This window comes from Haematobia irritans, chromosome 3 (genome assembly GCF_050003625.1).
Source record: "Haematobia irritans isolate KBUSLIRL chromosome 3, ASM5000362v1, whole genome shotgun sequence".
Taxonomy (NCBI): Eukaryota; Metazoa; Arthropoda; class Insecta; order Diptera; family Muscidae; genus Haematobia; species Haematobia irritans.
In genome coordinates, this window is record NC_134399.1 from 93868184 (window position 1) to 93890747 (window position 22564).

Here is a 22564-nt window from a genome sequence, read left to right on the forward strand (position 1 = left end):
ATACTAATCACAAAATAATTAACATATCAAACATATCAGCACAGTTTTAAATATCTCAAACATTATTGTTAAACTTCTTTATATAGAGAATTCGATTTATTCCAAAATGTTGGTGTTACAAAATATATTAAAATTAATTAATATGTGGACGATTTGAAATAAGGAATGTGGTTGACCGCGTATTAGAATAGATTTCCAGAAATAGGAAATCACAAAATAGCAATTTAAACTTTTGATAGGATGTAAATTAAGCTGACGATTAAGTGATCAAAATCGGTGGATAAAAACAGGTTGTCCGTTTTCGTGAAAATCCCATTTTCGGTGGACCGGTAGAACAGCCTCAACAACCGGCTTTCGATTTTTATATTTTCATTGTAAAATTGCCAATTGTATGGCAAATTTACGCAAATACATCTGCGTATTTTAATAAACTGCAATGGAAACACAATTTGAATTAAAAACAATCGTTTCCAACTTTTAACAAATTATCGAATTATTTTTTCGTTGACGTTTTGTGAAAATAAAACTGGAATTTGAAAATTACGTGTTTTTATGAAAACCGGTTATTCCGGTTAATTGTTTAAAAAAAATACCATCTATCGGTTTTTAAAAAATGTACGGTTTTTTAAAACCGAGAAAAACCGACTTAGGGGGTACCATAAACGGATCGATCTGAATTTCACATTTGATGCCAATTGAACTCTATATTTCAAAATTAAGGCCTACGTTTAATGGGTCCTATGTTTAATAGATTAAATTATATAAAAATCTGATCCGATTTTTACCACATTGGACACACACTTCTAAAATTTTAATTTTACTCTCTGTGCAAAATTTCGGAGTCGTATGAGTCTAAATCGGGCGAACGATATATATGGGAGCTATATCTAAATCTGAACCGAGTTCAACCAAATTTGGCATCCATAGTCAAAATGTTAATTCTACTCCCCGTGCAAAACTCTATGTACATCGGATTAAAACTCTGGCTTCTGGGGCCATATAAGTGCATAATGGGCGAAAAAATAGGGGAGCTATATCTAAAACAAACTGCTTTCGACCAAATTTGAAGTGCATAATTAGGCTGTTAATTCCTCTGTCTCTGTTCTTCTAATTCGGAGAACAGTTTTAGCCACTGTAGTCATAAGAATGTAAATCAGGCAAAAGATATGGGACCTATATCTAAATCTCAACCAATTTCAACCAAATTTGCCACACTTTCTAAAAATTTTCACAAAACTCTATATAAATAGAATTTTTACAAAATTTTCTATAGAAATAAAATTTTAACAAAAATTCCTATAGAAGAAACAAAAATTGACAAAATTTTCTATAGAAAAAAGTTTTGACAAAATTTTCTATAGAAATAAAATTTTAACAAAAATTTCCATAGAAATAAAATTTTGATAAAATTTTCTAAAGAAATAAAATTTTGGCAAAATTTTCCAAGGAAATAAAATTTTGTCGTTTTATTGATTTCAGCCTAAAACCATGCATTGACTAAACTACAAGTGTAGCTTAACCAACAGAGGAATAGAATGTTTGTCAAATTTATTTGGGCAAAGCCCTAGAGACTGCAAGATGGTTGGATGGACGCACGTTTCGGAATTACCACATTCCTCATCAGCATCCTCTACTTGCAGCAAACTATCAACCAATTATCAGAATAAATTCAGGCAGTTCATTAAACCCAACAATGAACCACACTTGAACCTTCCGAAAAAAGGTTTTACACGATAGCTGGCTTATGCCAAAATAAATTCGTACAAACATAACTCTTTTCCTTTGCCACCGTCAAATCATCGATTTGAGTGCAGTTGGCTGGGTTTATTTCGAGCGTGCTTCCTCTTCTTTCTTTCATTCGTTTTGTTTTGTTATTGTTGGTTTTGTTCTTTAATCATTTTTGTCGTTTCTTGATTTCAGCCTAAAACCATGCATTGACTAAACTATAAGTGTAGCTTAACCAACAGAGGGAAAAAAGGTTTGTCAAATTTATTTGGGCATATATACTGCAAGATGGTTGGATGGACGCACGTTTCGGAATTACCACATTCCCCATCAGCACCCTCTACTTGCAGCAAAACTATCAACCAATTATCAGAATAAATTCAGGTAGTTCATTAAACCCAACAATCAACCGCACTTGATCCTTCCGAAAAATGGTTTTACATGATAGCTTGCTTATGCCAAAATAAATTCGTACAAACATAACTCTTTTCCTTTGCCACCGTGAAATCATCGATTTGAATGCAGTTGGCTGGGTTTATTTCGATCGTGCTTCCTCTTCTTTCTTTCATTCGTTTTGTTTTGTTATTGTTGGTTTTGTTCTTTAATCATTGTTGTCGTTTTCTTGATTAAGCTACACGACAACAACGATTAAAGAACAAAACCAACAAAACAAAACGAATGAAAGAAAGAGGAGGAAGCACGATCAAAATAAACCCAGCCAACTGCACTCAAATCGATGATTTGACAGTGGCATAGGAAAAGATATATGTTTGTACGAATTTATTTCGGAATAAGCCGACTATCATGCAAAACCTATTTTCGGAAGGTTCAAGTGTGATTCATTGTTGGGTTTAATGAACTGCCTGAATTTATTCTGATAATTGGTTGATAGTTTTGCTGCAAGTAGAGGATGCTGATGAGGAATGTGGTAATTCCGAAACGTGCGTCCATCCACCCATTTTGCAGTCTATAGGGCTTTGCCCAAAAAAATTTGACAAACATTCTTTTCATCTGTTGGTTAAGCTACACTTGTAGTTTAGTCAATGCATGGTTTTAAGCTGAAATCAAAAAACAACAAAAAAAAATTTTTGACAAAATTTTCCACAGAAATAAAATTAAAAAAAAAAAATTCTATAGAAATAAAATTTTAAAAAAATTTTTCTATAGAAATAAATACTTGAAAAAGTTTTCTATAGAAATAAATTTTTGAAAAAAATTTCTGCCAGTATTCGACATATGTATATGGTCTCAAAATAATATTTAAAAAATAAAATCGATTGTTCGAAATATTTCTAATAAAATTTTCTATAGAAATAAATTTTTGACAAAATTTTCTATAGAAATAAAATTTTGTCAAAATTTTCCACAGAAATAAAATTTTGAAAAAATTTTCTTTAGAAATAAAATTTTGAAAAAATTTTCTATAGACATAAATACTTGAAAAAATTTTCTATAGACATAAATACTTGAAAAAATTTTCTATAGAAATAAATTTTTGAAAAAAATGTCTGCCAGTATTCGACATATGTATATAGGTATATGGTCTCAAAATAATATTTAAAAAATAAAATCGATTGTTCGAAATATTTCTAATAAATTTTTATGGTGGTGGGCATTAAAATGGATCGATTCAGCCCATCTGCTAGTCTAACATTCTAGGAAACATAAAATGATCACCGTAATTAGATGTTGCTTTTCATGTACAGTCATACCGTAAATCGATCGAATGAATAACGCAATGGAAACTGATTTGTGTAAAAACTTGGTTAGTTACAAAAATGTAAGGTGTTTTAAAAATATTAGTTAGCCGGAGTCGGAGTCGAGCAAAATTTTTACGACTCCGACTCCACAGACCTGGTTGGTACTATAATTTTCGGGATTGAAGTCATTTCAATGAAAAAATTAATTGGATCAATTAGTCTCGTGATTGAATCATACAATCTTTTTGTGTGTATTGCGGCGTAGATTTCGATCCAATTTGGCCTTCACTTTTCGGATGACTTCTAATGTTGTTACAGTTCTCGTCTACTTTTTGGACGCGATGTAATACTGCCAGTATCACGATAACGAGAAACACAAGACTTATCTACATTTAAATGCTGAAGGACTCTAACACTATCACGCTTGAATTCCACCACGCATTACATTATTTCTGAATGCTTTTGTAAGCTTGTATATAATAAAAAGAACTGCTAGTGAAATGAATCTGTTAGAAGTGATAGCAACCTGAAATTGATTGCAATACATATCAACCACCCTGTACATTACAACACCAAACATCAAACTAGATTTATGTTGGGAGAGTGAAGGAAGTTATTTTAATTTGTTCGAAAAAATTCTTGGCATATATCCTATAACATATTTTTAGCAATTATTTAAATATATAACTCATTTTAACATTCAATGTTGGGCGACTTCGACACATACAATGTTCCCTTTGTACAAGTACAAATTATAGTTGTTCCAAGCATCTATATCTGTACCCTTTTGTTTCATCGACAATTATGTGATTGTAATCTCAGTTGTATCAGTCAGACGCTGCCAGTTAATATTGGTCTAGGTTCACTGTCTGCATTAACAATTATATTCCATCAGGATGGCGACTAAAATTGATGTCAGTTTGGGGTATATTTCTCCAATTCATCTCTCCTGTCATCTATCCCCTTTGAATCGAATATTGCTTCTGTAAATACATACCTATATGAGCTTGTCTCTGACGACGAAAGTTCAATATCAAAAGTCATCCGATTTACTGGAATTGATATTAATATAAATAGTTAGTCCAACAGCAAGACGAAAAGAACAACAAAATGTTGTCGATAAGCGCCACCATTCAATAGACTGTCAGTCCGTCAAACAATTGATAGATCGATCTATGGGCAAATTGAATGACTGGTAGCAAATATACGGCTACAATAGAGTGGGTACGAGCGATTAAATTGGATTACAGAGGTGAGCGTGAATAAAATTTGCTCTGATTGTCTATTGCAATGCATTACACACACGACCATTTTTTTAGGTTAAGGTCGATATTAAGTTTGCATAATTTGGTAAAATATAAATTTTTAGTGGCTACTTTGTTTGAAAAAATAAATGTTTCATTTATAGTTTTGGATTATTCGTCTTCATTATACCCATCACCAAAGAATGGTGTTTTGGGTATAATAAGTTTGTCTTTCGCAATATAGATTTCCTACTATATATAAATTCTTGATCAGGGAGAAATCCTAAGACCATAGAACGACAACAGCCTTCACTAATGGCGCTACAGTCCTGAAATTGGCACATAATTTGTTTGTTTGTCTACACCCTCACAAAAAATCGCTTCTGTAACATATACTCCCAAACATATTTTGCTTCAAGCATATACATTTTTGGGTATTGCCCAAACATTTATATGTTTGATCTCTTCCAATATATAATATGTTTGAAAGCATATTGGACTAAACAATATATGTTTGGGTAGTCTAAGTTCCAAACATTTTGTATTTTTGCATCCAAATTCAATAATGTTGTCTTCCAAAAAACAATATGTTATTATGTGAACATATAATATGTTTGGAAGCACTTTGCACCCAAAAATATTATATGCTTAAAAAAATTCTCCCAAACAATATTGTGCTCAAAATTTTATTTATTTATTTATATATTTACAATCATAATGAATTGCGAAAATAAACAGGTAATATAAGTGCTAACAACATAGGTTTTCGACCTGAATGCTCAAAATTTTGTTTCTGCCTAATTGTATATTCCCCCACATCTTTTTCACTTCCACGAGATTTTTTAGTTCTTAGCACCTTTTTCTGTAATACAAACATTGTAGAAGAAATTATTCAATTTTATGATTTTTTTTTATTTTAATTTTACCTTTTGCCGGACGGGGATTCGAACAGCGGACCACACAGTTTGTAAGGATCAAAGAAGTAGCTGATCAATTGCCCAAGGAAAAATAAAATGTTAATTTTGTAATAACAAGCAACAACCACCAACTTAATTCAATATCGCTCCCTGTTAAATAGCGCTCCAAGCTACTAAGCACATATATGTTTATAGGCTATTTCTAAATTAATATATGTTTGCATCCAAGCATATTATATTTACAAACAGTTTATGTCCTAAACATAATATGTTCTAACATATTAACATCTATGTCCCAAACATGTTATGCTAGTTTATGAACATTATATGCTTGCATTCAAAAATATTGTGTTTAAAAATTTGTGTTCCACACATATAATGTTTATAGCCAAACATATGAAAAACAGTCTTTTTCATCCGTGTACAAGTAGATTAAATTCGATGCAGGCTCTAATATAGCCCTCATATAAATCGACCTCCCTATTTGACTTCTCAGAATCCTAGACACCGTAATTTTTATCCGATTTCTGCAAAATTAAAATTGTAGAGGTCCGAAAATAGTTGTGCCGAATATGGTGTATATCTGTCTTTGTTTTGGTACAGCCCCTATATAAATCGACCTTTCGATTAGGTTACCCACAACTGACACCGGTTAATCGGATTCAATTACACAAAACGAAATCGGATAATGAAAAAATTGCATTTTTTGTTAATCGCGAAACTTTTTGACTATCGGTTAATCGGTTTTATGTATTTCAATGAAATTTCTCTCTACCTTGTCATATACTTTTTCCGAAAGTCGAATTTTTTGTAAAGAGGAAGATGAAACAATTGACTATTTACCAGGGCTGTGGAGTCGGAGTCTGAAGATTTTGCTGGAGTCGGAGCCGGAAACATTTTGCTCGACTCCGACTCCGGCTCAACTGAATTTTTTAAACCACTTTGTAACTAAACAAGTTTTTACGCAACTTCCAATTACGGAGATCATTATATGTTTCCTAGAATGTTAGACTATCAGATGGGCTGAATCGATCCATTTTAATAATTTATCTATCATTTTATTTTTTTATTTTATCGAAATTTTATTTCTAGAGAAAATTTTGTCAAAATTTTATTTCATTCGTTTTGTTTTGTTATTGTTGGTTTATTCTTCACTCATTTTGTTGTTTTTGATTTCAGCTTAAAACCAAGCATTGACTAAACTACAAGTGTAGCTTAACCAACAGAGAAAAAAATGTTTGTCAAATTTATTTGGGCAAAGCCCTAAAGACTGCAAGATGTTTGGATGGACGCACATTTCGGAATTACCACATTCCTCATCAGCATCCTCTACTTGCAGCAAAACTATCAACCAATTATCAGAATAAATTCAGACAGTTCACAAAACCCAAAGTGAACCACACTTGAACCTTCCGAAAAAAGGTTATGATAGCCGGCCTTTTCCGAAATAAATTCGAAATAAATATATCTCTTTTCCTTTTGCCACTGTCAAATCATCGATTCGAGTGCAGTTGAACAAAATGATTTCTACAGAAAATTTTGTTAAATTTTTATTTAAAAAAAAAATTTTGTCAAAATTTTATTTCTGTAGAAAATTTCGTCAAAATTTTATTTCTATAGAAAATTTTGTCAAAATGTTATTTCTATAGACAAGTTTGTCAAAAAATTTTTGCTATGGAAAATTTCGTCAAAATGTTATTTCTATAGACAAGTTTGTCAAAATTTTTTTGCTATAGAAAATTTCGTCAAAATTTTCTTTCTATAGAAAATTTTCTCAAAATTTTATTCCTATAGAAAAATTTTATCAAAATTTTATTTCTATTGAAAATTTTGTCAAAATTTTATTTCTACAGAAAATTTTGTCAAAATTTTATTTTTATAGAAAATTTTGTCAAAATTTTATTTCTATAGAAAATTTTGTCAAAATTTTATTTCTATAGAAAAATTTGTCAAAATTTTATTTCTATAGAAAATTTCGTCAAAATTTTATTTCTATAGAAAATTTTGTCAAAATTTTATTTCTAGAAAAAATTTTGTCAAAATTTTATTTCTAGAAAAAATTTTGTCAAAATTTTATTTCTATCGACAATTTTGTCAAAATTTTTTTCTATAGAAAATTTTGTCAAAATTTTATTTCTATAGAAAATTTTGTCAAATTTTTATTTCTATAGAAAATTTTGCCAAAATTTTATTTCTACGGAAAATTTTGTTAAATTTTTATTTCTAGAAAAAAATTTTGTTAAATTTTTATTTCTAGAAAAAAATTTGTCAAAATTTTATTTCTGTAGAAAATTTTGTCAAAATTTTATTTCTATAGAAAATTTCGTCAAAATTTTATTTCTATCGAAAATTTTGTCAAAATTTTATTTTTATAGAAAATTTTGTCAAAATTTTATTTCTATAGAAAATTTCGTCAAAATTTTATTTCTATCAAAAATTTTGTCAAAATTTTATTTCTATAGAAAATTTTGTCAAAATTTTATTTCTATAGAAAATTTCGTCAAAATTTTATTTCTATAGAAAATTTCGTCAAAATTTTATTTCTATAGAAAATTTTGTCAAAATTTTATTTCTATAGAAAATTTTGTCAAAATTTTATTTCTATAGAAAATTTTCCATTTGTTTTGTTTTGTTATTGTTGGTTTTGTTCTTTAAGCATTGCTGTTGTTTTTTTATTTCAGCTTAAAACCATACATTGACTAAACTACAAGAGTAGCTTAACCAACAGAGGAAAAGAATGTTTGTCAAATTTATTTGGGCAAAGCCCTATAGACTGCAAGATGGTTGGATGGACGCACGTTTCGGAATTACCACATTCCTCATCAGCATCCTCTACTTGCAGCAAAACTATCAACCAATTATCAGAATAAATTCAGGCAGTTTATTAAACCCAACAAAAACCACACTTGAACCCTCCGAAAAAAGGTTTTACATTGATAGCCGGCTTATGCCGAAATAAACTCGAAACAAACATATCTTTTATCAAAATTTTATTTCTACAGAAAATTTTGTTAAATTTTTTATATCTACAGAAAATTTTGTTAAATTTTTATTTCTAGAAAAAATTTTGTCAAAATTTTATTTTTATAGAAAATTTTGTCAAAATTTTATTTCTATAGAAAATTTTATTTCTATCGACAATTTCGTCAAAAATTTTTTCTATAGAAAATTTTGTCAAAAATTTTTTCTATAGAAAATTTTGTCAAAATTTTATTTCTATAGAATATTTTGTCAAAATTTTATTTCTATAGAAAATTTTGTCAAAATTTTCTTTCTATAGAAAATTTTGTCAAAACTTTATTTCTATAGAAAATTTTGTCAAAATTTTATTTCTACAGAAAATGTTGTCAAAATTTTATTTCTATAGAAAATTTTGTCAAAATTTTATTTCTTACTGCACACTCAAAAAAATCGCTTCTGTAATATAGACCCCAAACACATTTTGCTTCAAGCATATATATTTTCAGGATTGGTCCAAACAAAATATTGTTTGTATTGTTCAAACATATTATGTTTCACCTTAGGGCATACACTGGTAGAAAAATATTTTAATGCCATTTTCTTTGTGTGGATATATTTTTAAGACCCCAATTGGTTACTTCGATTATTTTACTTGCAGCATACTCTCTAGATCCCTCTTTCTAAACACATATATGTTTACAGGCTATTTCTAAATTAATATATGTTTCCATCTAAGCATATTATATTTACAAATATTTTATGTCCCAAACATAATATGTTCTAAAATATTAACATATATGTACCAAACATGAACATTTTTCAAAATTTTATTTCTAGAGATTTTTTTTAAATTTACTTCTATAGAAAATTTTATCGAAATTTTATTTCTAGAGAAAATTTTGTCAAAATTTTATTTCATTCGTTTTGTTTTGTTATTGTTGGTTTATTCTTCACTCATTTTGTTGTTTTTGATTTCAGCTTAAAACCATGCATTGGCTAAAGTACGAGTGTAGCTTAACCAACAGAGAAAAAAATGTTTGTCAAATTTATTTGGGCAAAGCCCTAAAGACTGCAAGATGTTTGGATGGACGCACATTTCGGAATTACCACATTCCTCATCAGCATCCTCTACTTGCAGCAAAACTATGAACCAATTATCAGAATAAATTCAGACAGTTCACAAAACCCAAAGTGAACCACACTTGAACCTTCCGAAAAAAGGTTATGATAGCCGGCCTTTTCCGAAATAAATTCGAAATAAACATATCTCTTTTCCTTTTGCCACTGTCAAATCATCGATTCGAGTGCAATTGAAAAAAATTATTTCTACAGAAAATTTTGTTAAATTTTTATTTAAAAAAAAAAAAAATTTTGTCAAAACTTTATTTCTGTAGAAAATTTCGTCAAAATTTTATTTCTATAGAAAATTTTGTCAAAATGTTATTTCTATAGACAAGTTTGTCAAAAATTTTTTGCTATAGAAAATTTCGTCAAAATTTTTTTTCTATAGAAAATTTTGTCAAAATTTTATTTCTATAGAAAATTTTATCAAAATTTTATTTCTATTGAAAATTTTGCCAAAATTTTATTTCTATTGAAAATTTTGTCAAAATTTTATTTCTACAGAAAATTTTGTTAAATTTTTATTTCTAGAAAAAATTTTGTCAACATTTTATTTTTATAGAAAATTTTGTCAAATATTTATTTTTATGGAAAATTTTGTCAAAATTTTATTTCTATAGAAAATTTTGTCAAAATTTTCTTTCTATAAAAAATTTTGTCAAAATTTTATTTCTGCGAAAATGTTGTCAAAATTTTATTTCTATAGAAAATTTTGTCAAATTTTTATTTCTATAGAAAATTTTGTCAAAATTTTATTTCTACGGAAAATTTTGTTAAATTTTTATTTCTAGAAAAAAATTTTGTCAAAATTTTATATCCGTAGAAAATTTTGTCAAAATTTTATTTCTATACAAAATTTTGTCAAAATTTTATTTCTATAGAAAATTTTGTCAAAATTTTATTTCTATAGAAAATTTTGTCAAAATTTTATTTCTATAGAAAATTTTGTCAAAATTTTATTTCTATAGAAAATTTTGTCAAAACTTTATTTCTATAGAAAATTTTGTCAAAATTTTATTTCTACAGTAAATTTTGTCAAAGTTTTATTTCTAAGAAAATTTTGTCAAAATTTTATTTCTTACTGCACACTCAAAAAAATCGCTTCTCTAATATAGACCCCAAACACATTTTGCTTCAAGCATATATATTTTCAGGATTGGTCCAAACAAAATATTGTTTGTATTGTTCAAACATATTATGTTTCACCTAGGGCATACACTGGTAGAAACAAATTTTAATGACATTTTCTTTGTGTGGATATATTTTTAAAGCCCCAATTGGTTACTTCGATTATTTTACTTGCAGCATACTCTCTAGGTCCCTCTTTCTAAACACATATATGTTTATATGGAAAATATTTATAAAATTATAAATATTTTCCATATTTATACCCTGCGCCACACTGTGCCCAAGATTTTGTAGAAGTTTTAAATATTGGTTAATGGGAACATAAATTTGAGATTTTATCGAAATGTAGATATAAATAAAAAGTTGTGCAGCGAATACTCTAGGTCCCTCTTTCTAAACACATATATGTTTATAGGCTATTTCTAAATTAATATATGTTTGCATCTAAGCATATTATATTTACAAATATTTTATGTCCCAAACATAATATGTTCTAAAATATTAACATATATGTCCCAAACATGTTATGCTAGTTTATGAACATTATATGCATGCACTTAAAAATATTGTGTTAAAAAACTTGAGTTCCAAACATATCATTTTTACACCCAAACATATGAAAAACAGTCTTTTTCGTCCGTGTGATGCTCACTGCCAAGACGAAAACTTGTAAAAATTACTCAAATTTTCCTATACCTCTATACATATCTAACGACTGATGAATCATAAATGCATTTTTGTGAAATTGCCTAAAAAAATTATAAATATTTTCCATATTTATACCCTGCGCCACACTGTGCCCAAGATTTTGTAGAAGTTTTAAATATTGGTTAATGGGAACATAAATTTGAGATTTTATCGAAATGTAGATATAAATAAAAAGTTGTGCAGCGAATATTATATTCGGTCCCGCCTGACTTCAGACTTTCCTTATTTTTTTTTACTAAAATTGTGTTTCATCCCATAACTTTAGATTTAAATTTTAAGTACGTAGATTTTTTAGAAGTGTATACAATTTTGTCTAAATAAGTTCAGATTCAAGTGCATGCATATGGGAATAAAAACCTTTATATAGCTCACAACAAATTTAAAGGATTTGAGATGGAGCAACAATGGAGCCCCGTCCGACTTCGAACTTTCTTTACTTGTCTATAAATACATATACTGAAGGCAGTTGATATCAGCTCATATTGTGATGGATGTTTATACCATTATTTTATTTATTAAACATAGAACAAATAAAATAAATATAAAATAAAGCCAAAATAAAATATCGTTTCGCGTCTCAGAAAAGAAAACATTTCCGGTTTTGAGCATACAAAAAAAAATGCAACCCGGTTTTTAAAAACTGGGTTTTCGGATAAACCGAAACTCGACTTTTCGAAAAACCCGGTTATTTGGACACCATACTCCCGATTTTTTCGATTTAAATTTAAAATTAAAAATCCATAGTTGTGCATATGGTGTGTATCAATACATTTGTTTGTATAGCCCCATATAAATCGAGCACCCGATTGATGGTTAATTGATCCCACTATGTCTTTGTAGCCTCTCTTGCTTGTGCATAAAAAATATTATCTTTGCTGCACTATTCCCAATCGTAGCTGTAAATACTTGGAAAATTTTATTTCGGTACAATTTACTTAAAATATGTTTTACTGGAAGATGTTTCATTATTTTTATGCGTTTAAAGCAAAAGTAAAATTCTACTAAGATTTTTTTTTCATTATTCGCATGACCCACTCTAATATAGTGCATGCCCATTTGATATGGGATACAAGGTTTTTACTCTCTCGCAATCAGATAAAAAGTTGATGAGATCAGACTTTGATTGTTGGTGTTGTTGTCAGTGGCGTCGGCTGTGCGCTTGCTGCCAGTGGCTTAAGAAAGTTTATATTTCTGGAACTGCAAAGTAATGCTCAGAGTAATTGTAAAGCAAACAAATGAATCCTTGAATTATACAGGGACAGCATACGTGGATTCATTGTTAACCCGAGCTGTACTAGTGTGACCATATGGTCACAAACATTAGGCCGTCACTAAATCTTCTCGTGTTGATCGCTGATAAACATACCATTGACATTTCAAAATTCGAAAAAAACTAATTACAGCACAATTCGGGTTAAATATGTGGGAGCCACCGTGTTGCAATAGTTAGCATGCCCGCCTTGGAGACACAAGATCGTGGGTTCGATTCCCACATGAAACTTTTCCAATTGAAAAAAAATGTATATTATTTCTAGTTAGTTGTCAAGAATTTGTGTATGAATATGATTATGATAAAAACAAGACTACTTGTGATTCTAGATGCCATAATTTTGATCCAATTTCCCTGAAACTGGAAATATAGATGTATGTTAGGTCCACAAATAGGTGTACAAAATATGGTGCGATCTCCTAATTTGACTTCTTGGCCTGTTGCACACCGCAATTTGTATCCGATTTGCCATGAAAATGGAATTTTGGAGGAATTTTAAGTAAGGTTAGGTTGAAAAGAAAATTCAGAAGGTTCAGGTTTGATATCAACTAAGCCAGTGTGCGGCTTGTTGTGCGCTCGAACTTGTTTCCATCGTACCTATCTTTAATTCCAGAACTTTGTGCTTCCGTAATTTGTTTCCAGTCCCTGTTTCCCAGCTGGGCTCGGTCCCAAATCACCTTGTTGTGCGCTCTAACTTGTTTCCATCGTACCTCTCTTTAATTCCAGAACTTTGAGCTTCCGTAATTTGTTTCCAGTCCCTGTTTCCCAGCTGGGCTCGGTACCAAATCACCTTTTCACAGATATGGTTAACTCTTTGCCTAGTAAAGGTAGGGCAGTGACAAAAGTAGTGTTCTAAGGTCTCATTATTCTCAAAACACGACCTACATACACCATCCTCTGGTGCAGATATTCGGCAACCATATGCTCTTAAATCTAGGAGCCATTATTCCCACTGTCCTCCTGACTTTCGTCCTAGTCTCCTTGAGTTGTTCTCCAGTCTTTTCCATAGTATTTTCGTCTCCCTTCCATCGCTTTATGCGTCTCTCGTGCCCATCACCCAATTCGACCCGCATTGCCTCTATTGGGTTCGCGTTCTCTAAGATCACTTCCCTTTGTATCCAAGCCATATCGCCAGTTCATTTGTTTTTACGTTTCCTCTTATTCCCGGCACCTATATAGGAGGATCTTGCAGTATTCGTATCGCGAGTCTTATCGGTGTCTGGGTCCTTCACATATACGCCCAGTCCCTTCCTCTCATCCATATTCGATCCATTGGTCTAGCAGTTATTTCCTTTTGGTATCTGATTAGGGACCCCATCACCCAATGACCATCTTATTGGCGTCAGAATGTCACAGTCGGCAGCGGCATCCGCTATTACCCACTGTCTTCCCTATTATCCTCTGATGGTTCATGTTTCGTGCTTATGTCCGTTCTCCCAACATCTTCAATCTCATCGTAGCCATGGCAGTTTCGCTTTTAATATGAACCTCGACTCCAAGGCTCTGGTTGACATGGTCTTCATTGTCCCAGCTATGCCAAGACAACAAGTCCATTGAACTCGTTGTAAGACTTCTATGTTGGGAGCCACCGTGGTGCAATAGTTAGCATACCCGCCTTGCATACACAGGGTCGTGGATTCAAGCCCAGTTTTGACCAAACACCAAAAATTTTTCAGCGGTAGATTATCCCACCTCAGTACTACTGGTGACATATCTGAGTGTTTCAAAGCTTCTATAAGTGGTTTCACTGCAATGTGGAACGCCGTTTGGACTCGGCTATAAAATGGAGGCCCCTGTCATTGGACTCAACATAGAAATGGGCAGCACTCAGTGATAAGAGAGAAGTTCAGCACTGAGTTACCCACAGTAGTTGCGATAGTATACCTCCCTGTGGAGGTCCCCTAATTTGGCAGTTATGGGAGCCACCGTGGTGCAATAGTTAGCATGCCCGCCTTGCATACACAAGGTTGTGGGTTCGATTCCTGCTTCGACCGAACACCAAAAAGTTTTTCAGCGGTGGATTATCCCAAAGCTTCTCTAAGTGGTTTCACTGCAATGTGGAACGCCGTTCGGACTCGGCTATAAATAGGAGGTTCCTTGTTATTGAGCTTAAAATAGAATCGGGCAGCACTCAGTGATAAGAGAGAAGTTCACCACTGTGGTATTGGCTGTTATCGCCACATCATGCGATTCCCAGTGTATCGTTCTATTCTTTAGCATATGGGACATCCAATCTTTTAATGATCTGGTCACCGGAAACTGGTCTAAGTATTTGAAAAGTGTGTCGGTGCTAGCTTTTGTAGCTGATTTTTATACCCACCACCCTAGAATGGTGACGGGGGTATAATAAGTTTGTCATTCCGTTTGTAACACATGGAAATATCGATTTCCGACTACATAAAGTATATATATTCTTGATCAGGGAGAAATTCTAAGACGATATAACGATGTCCGTCTGTCTGTCTGGCTGTCTGTTGTAATCACTCTACGGTCTTCAATAATGAAGCAATAGTGCTGAAATTTTGCACAAACTCGTCTTTTGTCTGCAGGCATGTCAAGTTCGAAGATGGGCTATATCGGTCCAGGTTTTGATATAGTGCCCATATAAACCGACCACCCGATTTGGGGTCTTGGGCTTATAGAAATCGTAGTTTTTATCCAATTTGCCTGAAATTTGAAATCTACAGAATTAAGATACAAATATTCCAGATCTGAGCAGCAATTTCTGATATATGCGATCCGTCTCTGGAACAATCTCCCTACAACAATTCAATTAATAAGCAACGCATTGATTTTTAAAAAAGAATTAAAATCACATTTAGAATAATCTTATTATTATACAATCTTGATTAATGTGTATATTTGTAGCATTTAAAATCGCAACCATTTTTATTGTCATTCATATAAACTATTAAATACAATTAATGTTCATAATTAATGTTACATGTATTAAAATCCATTTATATAGTTCCCTTTATTTTTTTTTTATTTTTGTATCCAAAAACCTAACATAAATTGTTAATCGACTTAAACCTTAGTGCTGTCATATATAAGATTTAATCTTGTTGTACTAAGGATCACCAAAATACGAATAAATAAATAAAAAATATTTTCGGGCCATAAAGAGATGTGCAGAAAACGGTGAGTATCGGTCCATGTTTTGGTATAGCCCCCATATAGACCGATCACCCGATTTTACTTCTTGGGCTTATAGAAACCGCAGTTTTTATCCAATTTAACTAAAATTGGAAATCAAGAGGTACTTTAGAACCATAAAGAGGTGTGCCAAAAATAGTGAGCATCGGTCCATATTTTGGTATAGCCCCATATAGACCGTTCTACCGAATTTACTTCTTGGGCTTATAGAAACCGCAGTTTTTATCCAATTTACCTTAAATTGGATATCGAGAGGTACTGTGCCAAAAATGGTGAGCATCGGTCCATGTTTTGGTATGGTTCCCATATAAACCGACCTCCCGATTTGGGGTCTTGGGCTTATAGAAACCGTAGTTTTTATCCAATTTGCCTGAAATTGGAAATCTAGAGGTATTTTCGGGCCATAAAGAGGTGTGCCAAAAATTGTGAGTATCGGTCCATATTTTGGTATGGTCCCCATATAAACCGACCTTCCGATTTCGGGTCTTGGGCTTATAGAAACCGCAGTTTTTATCCAATTTACCTGAAATTGGAAATCGCGAAGTACTTTAGAACCATAAAGAGGTGTGCCAAAAATGGTGAGCATCGGTCCATGTTTTGGTATGGTTCCCATATAAACCGACCTCCCGATTTGGGGTCTTGGGCTTATAGAAAACGTAGTTTTTATCCAATTTGCCTGAAATTGGAAATCTAGAGGTATTTTCGGGCCATAAAGAGGTATGCAGAAAACGGTGAGTATCGGTCCATATTTTAGTATAGCCCCCATAAGAACGATCTCCCGATTTAACTCCTTGGGTTTCTAAAAACCTTAGTTTTTATCCGATTTGCCTGATATTGTAAATATTCTGGTATTTTAGGCTCCCAAAAACGTGTATCGGATGTTTTTATCAGTCCATTTGGTAATGCCTCCATATAGACCGATTTTACTTGTTGAGGGTATAGAAGGCGCACTGATCATCAAAATTGCTTGAAACTCGATGTAAAATTTCCAGATTTTACTTCTCGGGTGAAAATCTACAGATTTAAGATTTCAAATCAAGAGTTATTTTATAATTTTCTTGCACACTTACAAGAGATGTTAACGATTCCTCTAAAACTCAAACAAAAACGGTTCTTATAAATCCAGAATCTGATATAGTCCTCATAGGTGAAATCTTTAAATTTATCTTCGGGAAGTGTACTGTTTGAACTGCTCTATTTGATCTGTCCTCAAGCCCTCCTGAAATTTCAAAGGAAACCCTAATATTTGGTTCATGGTTGTGGGTATTTAAGATTCGGCCCCGCCGAACTTACTGCTGTATATACTTGTTTTTTGTAAATTGGTATCCATTACGTTTTCAGATCATCAACGCTGGTTGTTAATTGTCATTTTATCGTTGTCCGTTTGACACCACATCTGTGTTAATTCACTTTCATGAACGGATCGTTTTGATACGTGCATGTCGTTCTTGATTTTTTCTATGGGTGTATTTATCATCCATACCTCGTACTTGTACGTTTTACGCTAAAGCCATCCACAATGGACAATCACATAATCGAAGGTATACCCTCGGAAAATTGTGGTTGATACTGTGGTTTATTTCTGCATCTCATTGAATTGTCTTAAAATGTAAGCGATGTTGTGTGCCGTCTGGCCATAATGTTTGTTCATTGACCAAAACGCGGGAACCCATGATCGTGTAAGCATCAATAAAACCTTTTGCGCTGTCGGCAAGGCGTCATCATGCTGATGCCAAGATCAGTTCGAGAGATTTGATTTCTTTGCACATTACCCTATGTGTTGTTGGGAAAGGGGCTCAGCTCTCGCTGCCTTTTAATAATATCAAGCTGGTGTCCAATGATAGTGGATTCACACAAGTTTACGCTACTGCTGCTGCGACGGAGGCGATTATTATTGGCTATGGCTATAGACAGTCACAACAATCATTCATTCGCTTTAAGCCTAATATCAGACATCCTAAATGTGAGGGAAATAAGGATGGAAGGATGGACAGACGGCTATGTGTGATCGTTGATCGGTGGTTTTGGTTTCTGATGATGACTGCTGGCGTTGACTTGGCTTATGGTTTTTGTTTTGTTTTGTGATTTGGTACATGGGACATACTAATACGGCGCACGCTCCAGACGTGTCGCCACAATTTGCCGCCACTGGCGTCGGCGTTTTTTATTTTTCGTTTTATTCTCAGTCGTTATCAAAAAGGGGCAAAATAATTTTTTTGGTTTAAAAATAACCACGACAATAAGACAACAACAGAAGCAACAGCAGCAGAAGTAATAAAAACAACGACAACAACCACCATAACATCAATGGTGAGAGGCGACATGGCATAAACATTTTCACGGCTTTTCATACACTAGCGTTTACAACAAGAGCATGAATATCTATCAACAGGGTTAGTAAATATCCAGAATTGAGTGCTTTGTCTTCGCTCAACTCTAAAAGGCCTTAGAGAGAGGAAAAATATAAAAAAAGTTATTCAACTGTGGTTTGGTACCATAGTAGCATTGACTTCATTTCTGAGTTTATTTTTAATAAGTATATATAAGTATATCTATCTAGAAAAAATTGTCAATATTTGTTTTCTATAGAAAATTTTATCAAAATTTTATTTTGACAAATTTAAATATTCTTCCATAAATTTTATCAAAATTTCATTGCTTTAAAAAATTTTGTCATTTTGTTTATTTATATATCAAATTTTATTTCTATAGAAAATTTTATTTATATTTATGAAGTACCTCTTAGTTGGAGAGGAATATATTTTGCAAAATCTACCAAAACATCAAGAATTATACCAATCTACCAAACAGTAAAAGATCTACCATTTTTGGTAGAATTCTACCAACTTTGGCAACCGTGATTATAGGCCAAATAACGCTATTTTTCATAAGGCCATTTGGCCAATTCAAGATTTCAGACCAAACTCATATATCTCTTGAACTAAGTGATATGGATACTCAAAATTACAATTTTTTCTACATGCTGTTAGTACAAGTAAAAGAAGAAAAGTTAAAGTTTTAACATTAGATTTATTTCGGTTGTGAAAGGGTTAAAATCCACGCCGCAGTGGTAGAAAACTAGCTCGTGAGTAAAACATAACACATGAAGTTTTAAAAAATGGTCACTTCCCGTTTCGTTTACGTTATTGCAATCAAGTCATGCAGTACACAGAAAAAAATATCACCAAAATATTTCCAATTAAATTTTTTGAAATTTTTTTCAATTAATAAATTAATTGATACAATTAACTTTTTAATCAAAATAGAACCATTAAACTAATTATACAAATGATTAAACATTTTAAAATTTTTAATTAAAAAATTAATTGATACAATTAACTCGGAAGACTAAGTCACTTAAAAAAAATTATCGACATTTTTTTTAATTTTAACTAAAAATTTATATCAAAATATCCATTTTTAATCAAACTAAAACACTAACCCCCATTTTCATGAAGCTCCGTTAGTGCTACGTTAGCTAACGAACTTTTATACCGTGATATCTACATATCTGTCATCTTGCGTATGCCAGTTAGAAACTTAACAGCTGAAAATTTTCAGTTGAAAGTTAACTGGAGAAAAGATATTTTCATTTTTCTTTCTGTTAACTGGCAGTTAAAGCCTAACGAAGCTACATGAAAATGGCAGTAAGTCAGTTAAGAAAGTAATTGCAAATATTTACGTTTTTTAATGGAAAAAATTAATTGAGTTTTGCATTAAACATCAATTAAATTTTTAATTGAATCAATTAAAAAATTAATTGAAAATTGCTAATAAAACCAATTAATTTTTCAATCAAGCATTTTTTTTATTTCCAATTAAAACTGTGATTGACACTATCATTTTCGTGATTGAAGACATTTCAATAAAACAATTAATTGGATCAATTAATTTCGTGATTGAATCAGAACAAAATTTTTTTGCGTGTATAGATGCATGGAAGGTAGTGCTGTTTTCATTCATACCAACAATGCTATAAAATAGGAAACTCAAGATTATATATCATTTCGGAGCAATATTGCTATTAAAATGAGCAATTATATTCAGGGATCCGGAGCGGAGCGTGGAGCGGAGCGGAGCAAGCCCTTTTTTGCCGGAGCGGGAGCGGCATTTCTAAAATCCGGAGCGGAGCGGGAGCGGAGCGGTTTCCAAATGAAAAACCGCTCCGCTCCGAATAAAATATTACTTGAATGAAATGTGTAACTTTGAAATTACACTGTGTAGGTAATTTCAAATTTAGCTAGTACTTAGCGTAGTGTGAGTAAACGTTTAAAATGTACGATATGTATTTTTGTACGTACGTACATTGGGGAAAACACAACGTGTTTTTTAGTAATTGTTTTCAAAAACGGCAAATGTCAAAATATATATCTAGTATGTGTTGTAAAAGTAACAACAGTACTTTCGATCAATTTCATCCCGTATTACTACAAAGATGTTTGTAATGAACGTCAAATAAATGCAATTAAACGATCTTATTTATATTTAATTTTTTAGTTTTCTACACTGAAAAAAATATTGTCGTGAAGTCAAAGATTCCATGTCCTTAGAATAAGAATGCAAATTTTGCTTAACATGGAAGACGCATTTCTCTAAAATAAAGTTTTTTTTTTCTTGTCCAAAAGGCAATAAACTTTTGAATGAAGTTGTAATGTCCTTATAATTAAGTGATTTTACTTAAAAATGTGTATCATAACATGAAAGATAAAATTTTTGAGGAAAGGTCAACGTGACTTTAATAATTAAGAAAAATTCTTTAAAATTTATAAAATTGTCTTTAAATTTGTTTACTTTTGTACTATATCCTAGCATTCTTTTATTTCTGATATTAGTTCTCGAAAATTTAATTAAAATTATGGATAGTTTCAATTTTGGTTGAAAAATGTGCGCATATACATTTATTATACAATAAAGGGGAAAAAGCGAAATTAGGTAACACTAGATCTGAGTAAGAATATTCGTAGGTATACCACGGACTGATGTCGATGGAGGTTGTTGCAAACATAAACATACACACACACATTACAAATATAACAAAACCTCTTCTCTACGTCTGTTGCAAAACAAAAAAAAAAACTTTCGGAGAGTAGTTACTTCTACTCTGTGTATAGACTTTCAATTCCAATCAGCGTTGCCGTTTTGGTCCGATCGGACCAAAATTGGTCCAAAAGATTTCTAATTTTTAAATTTGGTCCGATGGTCAGACCAAACAGAATTTGGTCCATTTTTGTCCATTTTCATAAATTTGGTTTCTATCACATATTAAATAGTAGATGGTGCACCGCAAAGAATATTGTCGGGAGGCGAAATATTTCACATGCTTAAAATACGAATACGAATTTTGCTTAGAATAGAAGACGTATTTCTCTGAAAAAAAGTTTTTCCTTGTCTAAAAGTCTCTAAACTTTTCAATGAAGTCTGTTTGTCCTTATAGCTAAGTGATTCGACATAAAAATGTGTATCCTAACATGAATGCAAATTTCGTTTTAATGAAGTCAAAATGGATTTAATATTTCTGAAAAAATCTTCAAAATTAATAAAATATTTCAACACATTGTCATTATACCCTAAACCACATAGTGGTTAGGGTATAATAAGTTTGATCTGCCAAAAAAGTGCCTACAAGAAATATTGATTTTAGACCCCATAAAATATATACCGATCGACTCAGAATCACCTCCTGAGTCGATCTAGCGCTTGGCGTCCGTCCGTCCATCCGTCCGTCTGTCCATGTATTTGTTGTTCACAGGATTTCGGTCGCAATTATTAACCGATTTTGATGAAATTTGGTACAGGGAGTTTTTTTTGGGCACAAGGACGAACGTTATTGAATTTGGAAGAAATCGGATCAAATTTAGATATATGTATTGCCCGATTTCGACAAATGGGGTCACGTTGCACTTTTTTTACTAACCGATCGTCGTCAAATTTAGCACAAAATAATCTTCTGTATCACCCTTTAAGTCTGAAAATTTCATCGAAATCGGTTCAGATTTAGATATAGGTCCCATATATATGTATCGCCCGATTTTGTCAAATTAGGTCATAAAACCCTTATTTATCAACCGATCTTATTCAAAGTTGGCGAAACGTAATCTTCTATAGCACTAACTATATGTGCAAAAAATCATCGAAATCGGTTCAGATTTAGCTATAGCTCCCATATATGTACCGCCCGATTTTTCTAAATAAAATAAAACTCAATTGAACAAATAATACAATGTTTCTACTATAATTTTGTCGAAGAGGAGCGGAGCGATTTTTTTTCTCGGAGCGGAGCGGTTTTTTTTTCTCCGGAGCGGGAGCGGAGCGAAAAAAATGGAACGCTCCGGATCCCTGATTATATCAGCGCTATGTAGAAGCTGCTCTAAATCGGGACATCGCCCACAAAAATCAGCGCTGATTCGGTTGTTTTGTAAGCAATTGGTACTGCCTCTCTCCCTTACAATCCTGCTGAAATAGTGCTCCATTTTTTGCTGGGAATGTACACTTGTACATTCGGTTCATGAAGTAGAAAATACATTAAATCTTTACAAATTTCTAAATCAATAAATATATACAAATTTTCTATATATTCTGCAATTGCAGTGTAAAAATTGTTGGAAGTATAGAATTTAATAATTTCACTAGTAC